Raw genomic sequence first — 15,227 nt, 5'->3', positions numbered from 1 at the left:
TGAAAAGTCTGCCCCGTGCAAGTCGTTTACAAACCTTCCTGTCTCTGATGCCAATGCCTAACCTGAACCCTCCAGCAGACACTCCTGGGTGCTTTCACTTTCTAACGGTTTTCTCATGGGAGATGTCTGAGCTCTACAGTACTGACTATTTTTATTTAATGTTTTGATTGATACTAAAATAAGAACTTCCCTAGTTTTGGTGAAGAAAATCTTGAACAGTGAAAGAATGGATTATATTCTCCATCAAGGCTACCCTTAAAAAAAGAAAGAGTAAGCCTATTTTGATTGCCATCTTACCTTCTAGTGAGTTGAAGTCCACAGACATTACTTCTTTAAAAATTGAGAATTGGAATTTGAAGGACAGAAGAGAAATCACCTTCATCAACTTATTAGAGTAATAAAGACATGTCTCATTTTGGCTTGTTATGTAATCATTCTTCACCAGGCACCACCTTCCACTCAAAACCAGAGGACATACATTGTCTTTCCCAACTGCATTTCTTCAGTTCTGGGAATTTTTTGTGTTACATATTGTACTTACAGAGCACTGTCTGTTCTATCTTTCTGGGGTTTTTTAAATGTTTGAAACCACTGTTATGACACCCTTAGAAGCATGTCGTCATCACTCAACTCTCCAGATATTTGCAGAACCTTTTTTTGCAGTCTTGGTCATTTTTTGATCTGTGTAAGTCATTGTATCCGTGTCCTTTCTTTCTATTATACTTGGAGTCAAGGCCAGAGTTTGTTTATGTCTCCCTCCCAGTGGTTTGTACAAGGCCACACACATTTGATTTATTGAATCTGAGTGGGGGATAAAGTTAGACATTTAACTGACCCAGGTTCTTTGATTATTGGACTAATCTGGATAAACATTAAAAAGAAAAAGAAAGAGGAAGGAAACATTAATACATCTACAAGTTCTAAACTTTCATTCCGAATAGTACCTCATATACTCTCCGCATTAATCCATTATCTGAGGATCTGATAATTATTATGGTACAAGATTTTAAGACATGTTTTATTATTATTACTTTTCTTTGATTCTGAAAATAAAACGTTTCACAAAAAAGTGACAGAGCACATAAATTAATTTATATCTAATCAAATTTTAAGTAAGTTAAATTGACCTTTTTTACTTCTCAAAAATAGACAATCTTTTAGAGACTAAATTTACTAGCAACTTTTCGTTGCTAAGAAGCCAAAATGTTACATCCTCTTATACTGCATTAAGGGTCATTAGTACTCAAGATGGATTAAAAAGCTCTAAAGCAAGGTAAAAAGATAAATATATTTAAGTGTTTCTTGAGAATTCAGAACAGTGCAATCATTGGGTGACTGGATTATTCTGTCTTTCTCTCACATTTGGAAATAGGTTGCCACTGGGGATAAAGGAATTGCAATGGAGTTTGGTATTGATTTTTACTGAACCCCATGGAGCATCCCTCTAAATATTCTATTAGGATAAGTTTTTCTAAGGTCAGACTTTTCTCCCAACTTCTGAAAGTTAATACCATTCAACCTAGTAATTTTCACAAATGTTCTCTACCACGAGACTCTTCTGTAGTAGGCCATATACCCAGTGGCAATGTTTATCAAGTTTTATTTGGCTAGAAAACAAAAATTATAAATTGATAAAATTATTTAGGGCATACTATGAGATGCATATTAAGTATATTATTCAGATGATCTATATATTTCAGGATTTATAGAATACTTGCACAAATAAGTTACTTACCAAATTTTATTCATTATTCCTAACACCCTATGGTATTTCAATTCCCTGCTAATAGAGGCAGATTAGTCATTTATCTTAGGGGACACAAACAACTGACATTAAAATTTTAAGTCCCTAAACTCCAGTCTGCTTACCTATGCTGCCTTTCATCTACATTTTCACATTCCAGAAATTTTTATGATCTCTGAAACAACAAATTTGACCTAGATAGGATTCTTCTGATTTTAAGCAGAAAATAGTCTGGTTTTATGTTTTTGTGTATACTTGTGTGTGTGTGTGTGTGTGTGTGTGTGTGTGTGTGTGTGTGTGTGTTTTGGGTTTCATTGCAGGGTTGAGTGGGATACATAGAGGAGGGACATAAAAATATAAGCATGGGTTACACTCACGAAGTGGAAATTAAAAAAGATTCAGATGAATCCTTTCTAAGTATTAGAGAAAAATTCAGAACCAATGTTAAAAGTGTATCTTTTCTCTGATTAAAGTAAATGTCAAGTTACTTTTGCATTCTTGCTAATTAAAGCAAACTTCCTAAAAGCTAATTGAGACGTATTTGGGACTTTTTGAGATTGACTCTGGTGTCTTCACTTTCTCAAGGAATGAAAATATATCTTTAGGAAATTAAGACTGCAAAATTCCAATAAACCAAAATACATACATGCCAGGCACCAGGCAGTCTGCTGATGAGAACAGAGATTTAAGAGAAAACGTTTCACCTTGAGGTCCTTTGTGACTATGTGGAAAATTAAGACATGTATAACTAGAATATCGAAAAACATAAAAATGTAAAATTGTCATTCTACTAAAAGAACTGCAATGTCCTCTTCAATGCTTAGAGCCCAAGTTCCCACACTTTTTGCAAGTAGAAGTTCACAGTCAAATTCACAGTTCAATATGGAATTACAGACTTTTCAGGTGGGAAAGTGCTCTAAGTTAATATAAGAATTATTTGGGAGGCTGAGGTGGGTGGATCACTCGAGGTCAGGAGCTTGAGACCAGCCTGGCCAATGTGGTAAAACCCCATCTATACAAAAAAAAATTAAAAATAAAAATTAATTAGGCATAGTGGCGCATGTCTGTAGTCCCAGCTACTAGGGAGGCTGAAGCAGAAGTATTGCTTGAACCTGGGAGGTGGAGATTGCAGTGAGCCGAGATTGCACCACTGCACTTCAGCCTGGGCAACAGAGCAAGACTCCGTCTCAAAAACAATAATAATAAAAATAAAAAATAAATGATTAGGGACAAATGTAAGTGAAGATGGAAAGCGAGAGGTAGAGAGAACACTGAATAAACTTTTACTAAAGAGTGTATACTTAATTCTTTTGGTGGTTATGTCAACACGGAAAGCCCTTAGCCTTTATGTACACTAGTTAAATAAAGTCGGGACTCCAAAGGCTATAATAGCAGTCAACTATCACCCTCCCTCTGCCAAGTCATAACAAAACGCAAGAAAAATTGCCCTGACACTCAATGAAGCAAGATGAAAGAACAAAACAAATATACCTATCCCTGGGATCTGGTGCCTACAAATCAGCCAACAGGCTGAACTGCAACTCAAATTAATGTTACCTGCATGGTCCAAAAAAAAAAAAAAAAAAAAAAAAGTCTCTTTAAGGTGAAGGAAGAACCACTAGTGGCTCTAGCCACTTGAAAACGTAAACCTAAATAATCTCTGTAACTTACTAGGCTTATAGGTAGTCTCATAAATGTATTGAAGAAAAATAAGAAACTCAAAATAAACACACAAATAAACATACACCATAGATAAAATAAGCAGAAACAGACCCAAATATGTTTCACATAGTTATGCACAGATGATGACATAATGTGTTTACTGAGTTTAAACATATAAAAGCAATAATAAATTTATATAAGTCTTTTTTTTTTTTCTTTTCTTAAGATGGAGTTTCACTCTTGTTGCCCAGACTGGAGTGCAGTGGCATGATCCTGGATCACTTCAACCTCTGCCTCCCGGGTTCAAGCAATTCTCCTGCCTCATCCTCCTGAGTAGCTGGAATTACAGCTGCGCACCACCATGCCTGGCTAATTTTTGTGTTTTTTGTAGAGACAGGGTTTCACCATGTCTACCAGTGTGGTCTCGAACTCCTGACCTCAGATGATCCCACTGCCTTGGCCTCCCAAAGTGCTGGGATTACAGGCATAAGCCACCATGCCCAGCCCCAGAAAATTATTTAAAATTTATCAAACCACTAGAATTTCCAGAAATAAAAACTTTTAAAAATCTCAAATAAAAACTCCATAGAAGGTACAAAATAGGAGATTAGACATGGCTGAAGAAGGAATTAGTTAACCGAGTTAATATAGACAGCAGTAAAATGAAGGAAGTGGGAGATTAAGATTGAGATGCTCTAAAATATTTTTATTCGCATTTCAGAAGGAAATAAGATAGAGAATGGAGTTTTCAAGAACTGATAAAAGAATAGAATTCACAGGTTCAGGACTTCTAACAAATTCCACGTATGACATAAATCAACATCTATACCTAGACATATGATAATTAAATTTCAGAATACCAGATACCAAAAGAAACTCTTAAAGCAGTCATAGCAGAAGAATTTTCTTTGAAGAAACTGCAGTTCAATTTAGAGCTTATTTCACAACAGTAAGAGTTGGAAGCCAGAATACAGCAAAATAAAATCTCCAAGAGTCTGAAAGAAAATAATTACTAAATTAGAATTATATATCTTAAGAATTACTCCTTCAAAATTGAAGTCGGAATAGACATTTTCAGAAAAGCAAAAACTGAAGAATTTTGCCACTATATAAAATTATAACAGATGCACTTTAGATGTAAAGAAAGTAGTTCCATAAAACGAATCTGAGAGGTAAGAAAAAATACAGTTAAAGTACATTCTAAATATGTGGGCTAAACAAAAGGTGCATGAACTACACGAAGCAATGTTGTTTTGCAGGTTAAAAAATTGCAGCATTAGAACTCACAGTAGTAGGTCAGGAGTGAAGGTAAATGGCATGATAGTGCCCCAAGTTGTCATATTATTCAAGGAAATCAATTATATATGTCATAATTTCTAAAGTATCTTTGAATCATTAGCAAGTGAATAAATTCTAAACAATGATAGAAAAAATGGGACAATAATGATGAAATGATACACCTGGAAAAAAAAGAAAGATGAAAAAGCAAGAAAGGAAATGAAAAACACTACAAACAAGAAACAGAATAACATATAGATACAAACCCAAATGTATTAGACATTACAGTAACTGGAAGTGAAAAGCATTTTATTTAAAATTAAGAAAATTTTTAATTGGACTGAAAATAAATTCAAACTCTTAATTCTGGGTATAAGAAGATTATGTATAATATAAGTTGCTGAAAGACTGAAAGTAAAATACGGGAAATATCTTACCATGTAAATAATAACTAAGAGAAATCTCATGGACTATGTTAATATTGAATGAAATATACTTTATCAAAACAGTATTTATTTAAATACAAGGAAAATCACTTCATAATTAGAAACACTCCATTCACCAGAAAGATACAAGTTTAAATTGGTAAGCTCTTAATAATATAGCTTAAAAAATAAATAAGCCAAAAATTGATAAAATTACAGAAAGAAATAGACAAATCATGTTGGAGAGTTTTAACACAGCTTTCTCGGTAATTAATGAACAATTAAACAAAAATTCCAGTAAATCTACTGAAATTATTAACAGTGGGATCAACAGAATGTACTTAAAGCATATATATTAGACACTGCCCACAACTAGAATATAGAAACTACTAAGAACAGGTGTGCAGATAACAAATCACACCACTCCAGAGGAAGCCACATTCCTCTAATATGTATGAATCATGCTCCCTGCCATTGGGCAGTAAACAACAAGCACGACATTACATGGTAGCACTACACTTTTAAGGCACAAACTGAACATTTATACAATTAGATTGTATCCTTGACAATTTCTTTGCTAAGAAACTGGTTCCAAAGAATAGTCAAGTCTAAGCTGGTCTAAATGATTGCTTAGAATGATCTTAAATTGCTCAGAATGATCATTGTATCTAATCTGTAAGGCATTATCATTGCTTGAGAGAAGATGTGATTTTTTTTATATGCAAATACTAAATGAAGAATGTTGGTATCTGTAATACAGATTCTAAATATGTGTTTTTGTTTGCTTATTTGTTTTGAGATAGAGTCTCCATCTCTCGCCCAGGATAGAGTGCAGTGATAAGATCCTGGCTCACTGCAGCCTCCACCTCCTGGGTTCCAGCAATTCTCCTGTCTCAGCCTCCCAGGTAACTGGGATTACAGGTGGGCACCATTAAGCCCAGCTAAATTTTGTATTTTTAGTAGAGACGAGGTTTCACCACGTTGGCCAAGCTGGTATTGAACTCCTGACCTCAGGTGTTTCAAACTTCTGTCTCAGGCTCCCAAAGTGCTGGGATTATAGGCGTGAGCCACTGGGCCTGACCTGTAGTAGAGATTCTTAATTTAAACATATCTGCATGAATAATAATAACCAGATTTTAAATTTGCCATTTCTATCCCTAGGAATTCAGGTAAGCATAGGGCAACGCACAAGAAATCATGCATACTGTAGAGCTTGCAAAGCCAAACTTAGACTTTTATCTTGATTATACATAAACTGAGCATTGCATAAAGTTTTCATGGCAGGGTATAACACGTGAAAAGTAACATTTTAGGAGATCTATGATGAATTAGCTAAAGAAGAAACTGGAAAGGAAGCAAATCAGTAAGGAGGCATGTGGATAAATAGTTTGTGCTTTCCAGCAGTAATAGGATGTATTCTGGTTTATATGAAGAAAAACTATCTCCATATACCCTTGAGAAACAGCTTTAATGTTATTACTGTCATATATAGAAAAGAGAAAACTCACAGTATTGATAGTAAAGAGAGGCATTTGGTTTAGAAGATAGAAACCACCAAAATATTTTCAATCAGCTGAGAATGCGTGGATTCATTTTGAATAAAGGACAATCAGCACACATTTTAGTGAGCCAGTTTACTTTGCTCTGAGGAGAGAATAGATTCAATAAAAGATCTAACTTTCTAGAACACTGCAAATATGGATAGCTTCAAAGGTGAATAATTCTGTCTTTTAGACCACAGACAAATTTATGTAATTAATTTACACTCATGTTTGTTCATACAGGACTAACTTTAGAAAGCAAAAAGTAAGTAAAGTAAAAATTTGCACTCTCAAGATGATTTGGGAAACAAGAGGTGTTATTGGGCCAAAGATTTCCTATGACAGGTCCAGAAAAGATAAAGGAAATGGAAGCTAGCCTTCAAGGTACAAACATCAAATGTATTTCTCAACTCAGAGCTATTATTCTAATTTTTCCCATAATAACCCTAATGTTTGTGTAGGAGCCAAACAGAAGAATGATCATTGGAAATATAATGAATGGAAGGAATAATGCTTTTTTTTTTTAAAGGGTGTATGCTTTATTGGAAAATTTTTTAGAACAACTATTTTTATAATATTCTTAAGTTAAATTATATCTGCTGCTTTTATAAAAAGGGTTTTATACACATATAAGTAATAGCTCCCAAATAAAACTTTTAAGTAGCTTATGATAAAAGAAATTTCATGAATGGTTTATAAGAAATATGTTACTTATATATTGTCCATGTTTCTATATTTTAAAAAGTCATTAGTTAGAAATGATATTTTAACTCTAGTCATTGCTATATCAGTGTTCTACATTTTGGGGACTCACTATAAACATCTAAAAGAGAAGCCTTGTGCTTAAAATTAAAAGCACCACGTTCTAGTCCTGACTGGAAAAGAGACCTTCAACAAACCACTTTTAACATTTTTTCTCCCACTCATTAAGGGAACTTTCAATATGATATCATTGTGTATAATGCTATACCATTTTGTAAGTTTTATTACCTTTTTACTAAGGCTTGCAGTGTGGCTAGAGTTCCATTCACTGAGGACTATGTCATATTTGTCACTAGAAATATGTTCTTCATTAATTTAAAAGATTAATGAAGAACACTATCTGATTAAATTGGTCATCTTTTAAAAGAAAACTTAAATTTGCTAGTAAAAAAATGATAAATTGGTTTGCTGGTCAGCTCTGTTATTCAAGGCTCAAATGATTGTCTGAAATTGAGCCTGATAAAATTTACTTTTCATTTTCCCACAGTGGAAAACTGGCTAAGACATTTTGGCAGGTGTCTCCTTAGCCAGCCACATTTCCACAAGCAATACCTGTGTGTGATCTTTCTTCTTCAGACAGTTTCCCAGCAATGAACGCTTGTATCAGCTCTCTGTAGATGGATACTTTGCACTTTTTATCTGAAATTTTTGTTTTATTTTCTACTTTAGAGAAAATCCTTTTCTTTTTTGGGAAAGGTAGATAAATGTTTAATGTGTCATAGAGGAAGTCATCTTGTTTCATCCCATTTCACATTGTGTCAATGTATATACAGAGAGAGTACCTACTATGGGTAAGGCAGGGTGCTTTGTCCGTGATGATGAGTAAGATAGAGCTCTTGTCTTTAAAGAGCTCACAGCCTAATGAAAGAGCACTAAAAGCTCAGTGGCAGGACTATCCATAAGAAATAATGATATACTCTGGGAACATCATGAAGGAATGACTAATCGTGCCTAAGGGATATAGGGAAGGCATCACACAGGTGGTGACATTTGGACTCAATCTTGAAGAGTGGGTAGGAGTTTGACAAGTGAAGAAGAAAGAGGAAGGAGAGTATTCTGACGGGGAACATCGTGTTCAGAGGTAACAGTTTGTGAAAAGACACGATATACTAAGAGAACAGGGCAGGAAGAGTGTATCTTTTATTAGACATAGAGTGAGATAATGCTGATAACATCAGTGTGCAGGATACATTGAAGAGGAGAGACTGTAGGCCAAGAGAACAAATTGGAGGAGTTAAGATGCAGGTGAGATACAATATGGACTTGGAAAAGGGTAGTGTCACTAAATTAGTAAGAAGTGCAGAAAGTTGTAAAAAACATTCCTAAGGTGTAATCGATGAGATTTTAGCATGGGTTTTAAAAGATGTGAATTTGACATAGAAGGTGAATGCCATAAGGCAGGGATTCTATTTGGTTTATGCTTTCAGCTGGTTCCAATGTTTGCAGGGGGCTCGTATGGGAGAAGAAAATGCTCCCCTCAATCACATTCTCCAAAAGTGACACTCTTCAAGTTTCTGAAGATATTGTGTTGATTTATGATGGTGAGGCCTGATGATAACATGATAGAGGAAGCAAGCTGAAAGGGAGAGTCTTTTGCTTTGTGTGTGATTAGAACGTGAGTGTTTAGACCATGAGGTAAACAGAACACGAAAGAATGGTAGTGCCACTTTATGCCTTCTTCATCTCCAACCCATTAACAAGATCAAGTTCCCAGCCTGATCCAACTCCTGACTTCCTTCTCCTGATGTCAGAACTTCACAATCATTGTGACTGATCTGTGCTTAATCAGTGCCTATTAAATATATGGGTTTAAAAATGAATGAATGATGTCAAAATCCAACTGACTACATAAACACAGTGTGGAGATCTTAAAAAAAAAAAAGTAGTTAAATTACCCAGTGATCAATCTCGATAGATAAAGACAAAAGAAGTTCTGCCATCTGTGTACAACACAATGTGGATCATTACAATAAAATGTGGAATGACTTTATTATCTAAATGGGAAAACAAAGAAGACTCTATAAATTAGCATTCCCAGAAAAGAGAAATGTACGTGTATTGTGTGCAGTATAGCTGGCAAAGGGGCAAAAGTTATAGGATGGGGCTAAAAATGTAGGCAAGGGCCAGAACAGGCATCACCCTATAGATCACTTTAAAGTTCGCCTTTTATTCTGAATGCAGTAGACAGGCATTACATTATTTTAAGAATATGGGTAAGATGACAAGATTCATGATGTAAAGTTAAATGTGTCTGCAGTGAGGAAAACTTACTAGGTGAGGACTACAGCAAATGGCAGAAAAATCGGCCAGAGATTTTTTTTTTTTCAGGGATAAGAGTGACTTAGGTTAGAATGGTGGCCTTGGAAATCGAGAATAGAGGATGGATTTAACAGGGCCTTATAAGGTAAAAATAGAAGTTTGATAATGAATTGGAAGTGGGTGTGATGGTTAAGCAAAAGGGGACGTCAGGATTTCCAGTTTGCGTGACTAGATGGACTTCACCATTAGTCAAGTCATGACTGACTTGCATTTTAGGGCCTTCCATTGTGCTAGGAGAGGATAGAATATTACCAGTAGGTGGTAGAAAGGGGACAATATTTTAATTTTTGTTTTGAAGATATCCAATTGGAGATAACAAACTTATGAAAGGGTCTAGGATGGAGACATCAATTTGAAAATCATCTGCAATACATAGTAACCAAAGACATTTTCCCAGTGAAAATATTTGATAGGAGAAAAAGAATCTACAAATCAGTCTTGAGGAATTCTAAATATTTAATGGACAGGCTGAACACATGAGACAGAAAGGATATAACCAAAAAAGGGAAGGCTAACTCAGGAGTGTGTGGGGCCATGGAAGCCTAGGGAAAAGAGAGTCCTTAGAATGAGGGAATGATTAACTACACAAAGCACTGACAAGGATTATATTACACATGGACTCAGCAGTGTCCACTTTGTTCAGTGACATGATGATCCTTGGTGAGCCTAGAAAAATCTATTTCAAGAGAGTGATGGAAGCGAGGCTGGAATGTTTTGACCAGTGAGGAGAAGGAGGTGAAGAAATAAACAGTAAAGTATAAAAGGAGGTTGTTCAAAATGTTCAAAAGTATTGAAGAGAGAGAGTAGTAAGAATAAGGAGAGAGAGAGAGAGAAGATACAGATTTAAAGGAAGATCCTTTTGTTGTTGTTGCCGAGACCTTATTTTTCTCTTAATAGGAGAGACTTTACCATATTTCCACACTTGACCATCACTCATTTGAGAGGGTAAAGGGTTTTTTTTTTTTTTTTTTTTTATACTTTAAGTTCTAGGGTACATGTGCAGAACGTGCAGGTTTGTTACATATGTATACTTGTGCCATGCTGGTGTGCTGCACATATCAACTCATCAGCACCCATCAATTCATCATTTATATCAGGTATAACTCCCCAATGCAATCCCTCCCCCCCCACCCCCTCCCCATGATAGGCCCCAGTGTGTGATGTTCCCCTTCCCAAGTCCAAGTGAGCTCATTGTTCAGTTCCCACCTATGAGTGAGAACATGCGGTGTTTGGTTTTCTCTTCCTGTGATAGTCTGCTAAGAATGACGGTTTCCAGCTGCATCCATGTCCCTACAAAGGACGCAAACTCATCCTTTTTTATGGCTGCATAGTATTCCATGGTGTACATGTGCCACATTTTCTTAATCAGTCTGTCACTGATGGACATTTGGGTTGATTCCAAGTCTTTGCTATTGTGAATAGTGCCGCAATAAACATACGTGTGCATGTGTCTTTGTAGTAGAATAATTTATAATCCTTTGGGTATATACCCAGTAGTGGGATGGCTGGGTCATATGGTATATCTAGTTCTAGATCCTTGAGGAATTGCCATACTGTTTTCCATAATGGTTGAACTAGTTTACAATCCCACCAACAGTGTAAAAGTGTTCCTATTTCTCTACATCCTCTCCAACACCTGTTGTTTCCTGATTTTTTAATGATTGCCGTTCTAACTGGTGTGAGATGGTATCTCATTGTGGTTTTGATTTGCATTTCTCTGATGGCAAGTGAGGATGAGCATTTTTTCATGTGTCTGTTGGCTGTATGAATGTCTTCTTTTGAGAAATGTCCGTTCATATCCTTTGCCCACTTTTGGATGGGGTTGTTTGTTTTGTTCTTGTATATTTGTTTGAGTTCTTTGTAGATTCTGGAAATTAGCCCTTTGTCAGATGAGTAGATTGCAAAAATGTTCTCCCATTCTGTAGGTTGCCTGTTCACTCTGATGGTAGTTTCTTTTGCTGTGCAGAAGCTCTTTAGTTTAATTAGATCCCATTTGTCAATTTTGGCTTTTGCTGCCGTTGCTTTTGGTGTTTTAGACATGAAGTCCTTGCCCATGCCTATGTCCTGAATGGTACTACCTAGGTTTTCTTGTAGAGTTTTTGTGGTTTTAGGTCTAACATTTAAGTCTCTAATCCATCTTGAATTAATCTTTGTATAAGGAGTAAGGAAAGGATCCAATTTCAGCTTTCTACTTATGGCTAGCCAATTTTCCCAGCACCATTTATTAAATAGGGAATCCTTTCCCCATTTCTTGTTTCTCTCAGGTTTGTCAAAGATCAGATGGCTGTAGATGTGTGGTATTATTTCTGAGGCCTCTGTTCTGTTCCATTGTTCTATATCTCTGTTTTGGTACCAGTACCATGCTGTTTTGGTTACTGGAGCCTTGTAGTATAGTTTGAAGTCAGGTAGCGTGACGCCTCCAGCTTTGTCCTTTTGACTTAGGATTGTCTTGGCAATGTGGGCTCTTTTTTGGTTCCATATGAACTTTAAAGCAGTTTTTTCCAATTCTGTGAAGAAACTCATTGGTAGCTTGATGGGGATGGCATTGAATCTATAAATAACCTTGGGCAGTATGGCCATTTTCACGTTATTGATTCTTCCTATCCATGAGCATGGTATGTTCTTCCATTTGTTTGTGTCGAGAGGGTAAAGAGTTTTAAAACGAGTTTCTCAGAAAGTACAAGAAGGTGACATGCTGAATCAAAGGAAGGCAAAGAGATAATAGAAAATATGGCATCACACAGGAAATATTTCCATTGGTATATCCACAACTTGATGACAAAAATGAATATAGTTTTGAAGAAAAATAAATCACTATAAAATGCATGGATTACAGTCATTTAGTACTGGTTATAACACAGGTTACAGGATGTGCTCAGTTCTAATCATTTCAAAAGTTGTGTAAAGTTATAAGTAACTTCATTCTTCTGTCCCTCACTCAAGTGAAGCAGATTGGAATGCAAATAGAATATAATTATAGGGATAATTTGAATCTTTTAAAAATTATTTTTAAAATATGTACTTAATCATTAGTAATAAGGTATTTGCAATGCATTTAAAAACCAGTGAAGACAAGAATAATATGAAAACACTGAATGTAAGAATTGCCTCTTTGGATGGCAGTAATTTTCATACACAAGTGTGTTTTATACCAATAATCTGGAAGAAAGAAAAACTTGTTGCAGAGTGGAAAGATATGGAAACTGGAACAAAAACATACCCTACTCTTAAAAATCATATTTATGCATTAAAAAAGTTTCATTTAGCCTTATAAATTAGTTTAGTTTCTCCATTGTTCCTGGTAGAATTGTCACTTTTAGAGGATTTTCCATATTGCTTTTGCTTGAACAGATATTAACACCTTAATCTTTTGGTATTACAGAATTATATATGCTTATCTGTGAGAGATTCAGAAGACTTCTCAAAAGTACAAATGAGGAGTAGAATTCCATTCAGGGAAATGTGGTTTGACCTTGTCCACAAACTTGCTGTCTCAATTAGAAAGTACATTTTTCTTGAGCGAAAGGAACCTCTGTGATCACAAGGTCTCCCAGCCTGGCTCAGTAACTTTTTGACAGAGGCTAAGTGTAATCAAAAGAAACTGAGGACAAAGGTTATCATTCTCTTTTCCTGTCAAATACCAAAACACCTCTTTTAGCTTAGCTTGTGCAGAGAAGTTAGATTTTATGAAAAGAACTCTAACACTGAGTAATTATTGGCCAACAAAAAGCCTGGATTAGGTATCAGATTATGAACCTAGGTCTTCCACATTTGAAAGAGCTATGGAGGCTAACAGTGTTTTCAGCAATAAATTATCCTGGAAGAGCAACAGGGAGTCAGGTAAACTAACATAACCAATTAGAGTTGCAAGCATTCCCATAAGACAAAGGGGGACTATTGTGCCACTACCTTCAGGAATTTAAGCATAATAGTTAGATGCTAAATTTTAGATTCAAGTATCTTTTAAACCTGTTCTACAAAAGCAAATGTGAAGTTAATACAAATTCTGCATTCACGGGTGGCAGCATAATGGAAGCAAATCTCTTGCTCAGACCGGCAACCGGGGATGGAATATCTCACTTAGTTACATGACTTTTTCTGAGGGTCTCCAAACCCAGAGGAAATATACCAAGGATGATGGATGAAAGAGTGAAATAGAATTGTCAGTCTGTAGCTGAAGCATTGATCAAATGGCTGAGTAGCTAACATTTCACTCAGGAAGACCTTGAAAGAGAGATTACATAGACTTGAGTTTCTCCATACAATGATTCTGATCTACAAATTAATTTTTTAAATTTTTAATCCAATTGAGATGACTCTGGCTTTTTTTCCCACAAGAATACAACTACTGTGATTGTTTTCCAGTGGTTTGTACATGCCACTTTGAACTTTCTTGCCAGATATTCGTTTGTACATACCACTTTGAACTTTCTTGCCAGATACTCCTTGTGAAAATTGGCAAAACTTCACTTCATGGTTAAAGAATGACTTGAGAATATCTAGAGGTTGACAATATCTACATTGCTTATGAAGGACTTTTTAGGCAGATATATCTCAGCATTAGTGGTTTGTGTTTGTAAAGACTTGATTCATTTTCTGTCACAAATAAATGTTCACATATTAACTGACTTTTATCGAAGAAAAAGTTACAATTACAAGCCTTCACATGGATATTTATAACAGCTTTGTTTATAATTGCCAAAACTTGGAAGCAATGAAGGTATTTTTCAGTGGAGGAATGGATAAATCAACTATGTTATATTAGAAAATGAAACTACTTTTCAGTGCTGAAAAGAAATTAGCTATCAAGCCATGAAAAGACATGGAATAAGCTTAAATGCATATTACTAAGTGAAAGGAGCCAATATGACAAGGCTACACACCATGTAATTCCAACTATGTGACACTCTGGAAAAGGCCAAGCTACAGATACAATAAAAAGATCAGTGACTGCCAGGGGTTAGGCAAGAGGGAAGGATGAATAGTTAAAGCAGAGAAGATTTTGTAGGGCAGTGAAACTCTTCTGTATGATGCTATTAAGGTGGATGCACATCATTAAACAGTGGTCAAAATCCATCCAATGTACAACACCAAGAGAGAACCCTAATGTAAGCTACGAATTTTGGACTGGAATGATGTGTCCATGTAGGTTCATGGATGATAATAAATGTACCACTTTGGCATGGGATGTTAATGCAAGAGGCTGTATGTGTGTGGATCAAGGAGCTTGTGAGAACTCTGTACTTTCTGATCAATTTTTCTGTGGGCTTAAAACTACAGTTAAAAAAAGTCATTTTTTTAATTTTTATTTTTTGTGGGTATATAGTAGGTGCATATAGGAATGAGGTACATAAGATGTTTTGATACAGGCATGCAATGTGAAATAACCACATCATGGAGAATGGGGTATCCATCCCCTCAATCAATTACCTTTTGTGTTTCAAACAATCCAAGTACACTCTTTTAGTTCTTTAAAAATATGCAAGTATGTCATTA

This window comes from Piliocolobus tephrosceles, chromosome 2, assembly GCF_002776525.5.
Source record: "Piliocolobus tephrosceles isolate RC106 chromosome 2, ASM277652v3, whole genome shotgun sequence".
Taxonomy (NCBI): domain Eukaryota; kingdom Metazoa; phylum Chordata; class Mammalia; order Primates; family Cercopithecidae; genus Piliocolobus; species Piliocolobus tephrosceles.
The sequence above is the reverse complement of the archived record's forward strand: the minus strand, read 5'-3'. Positions refer to the sequence as shown.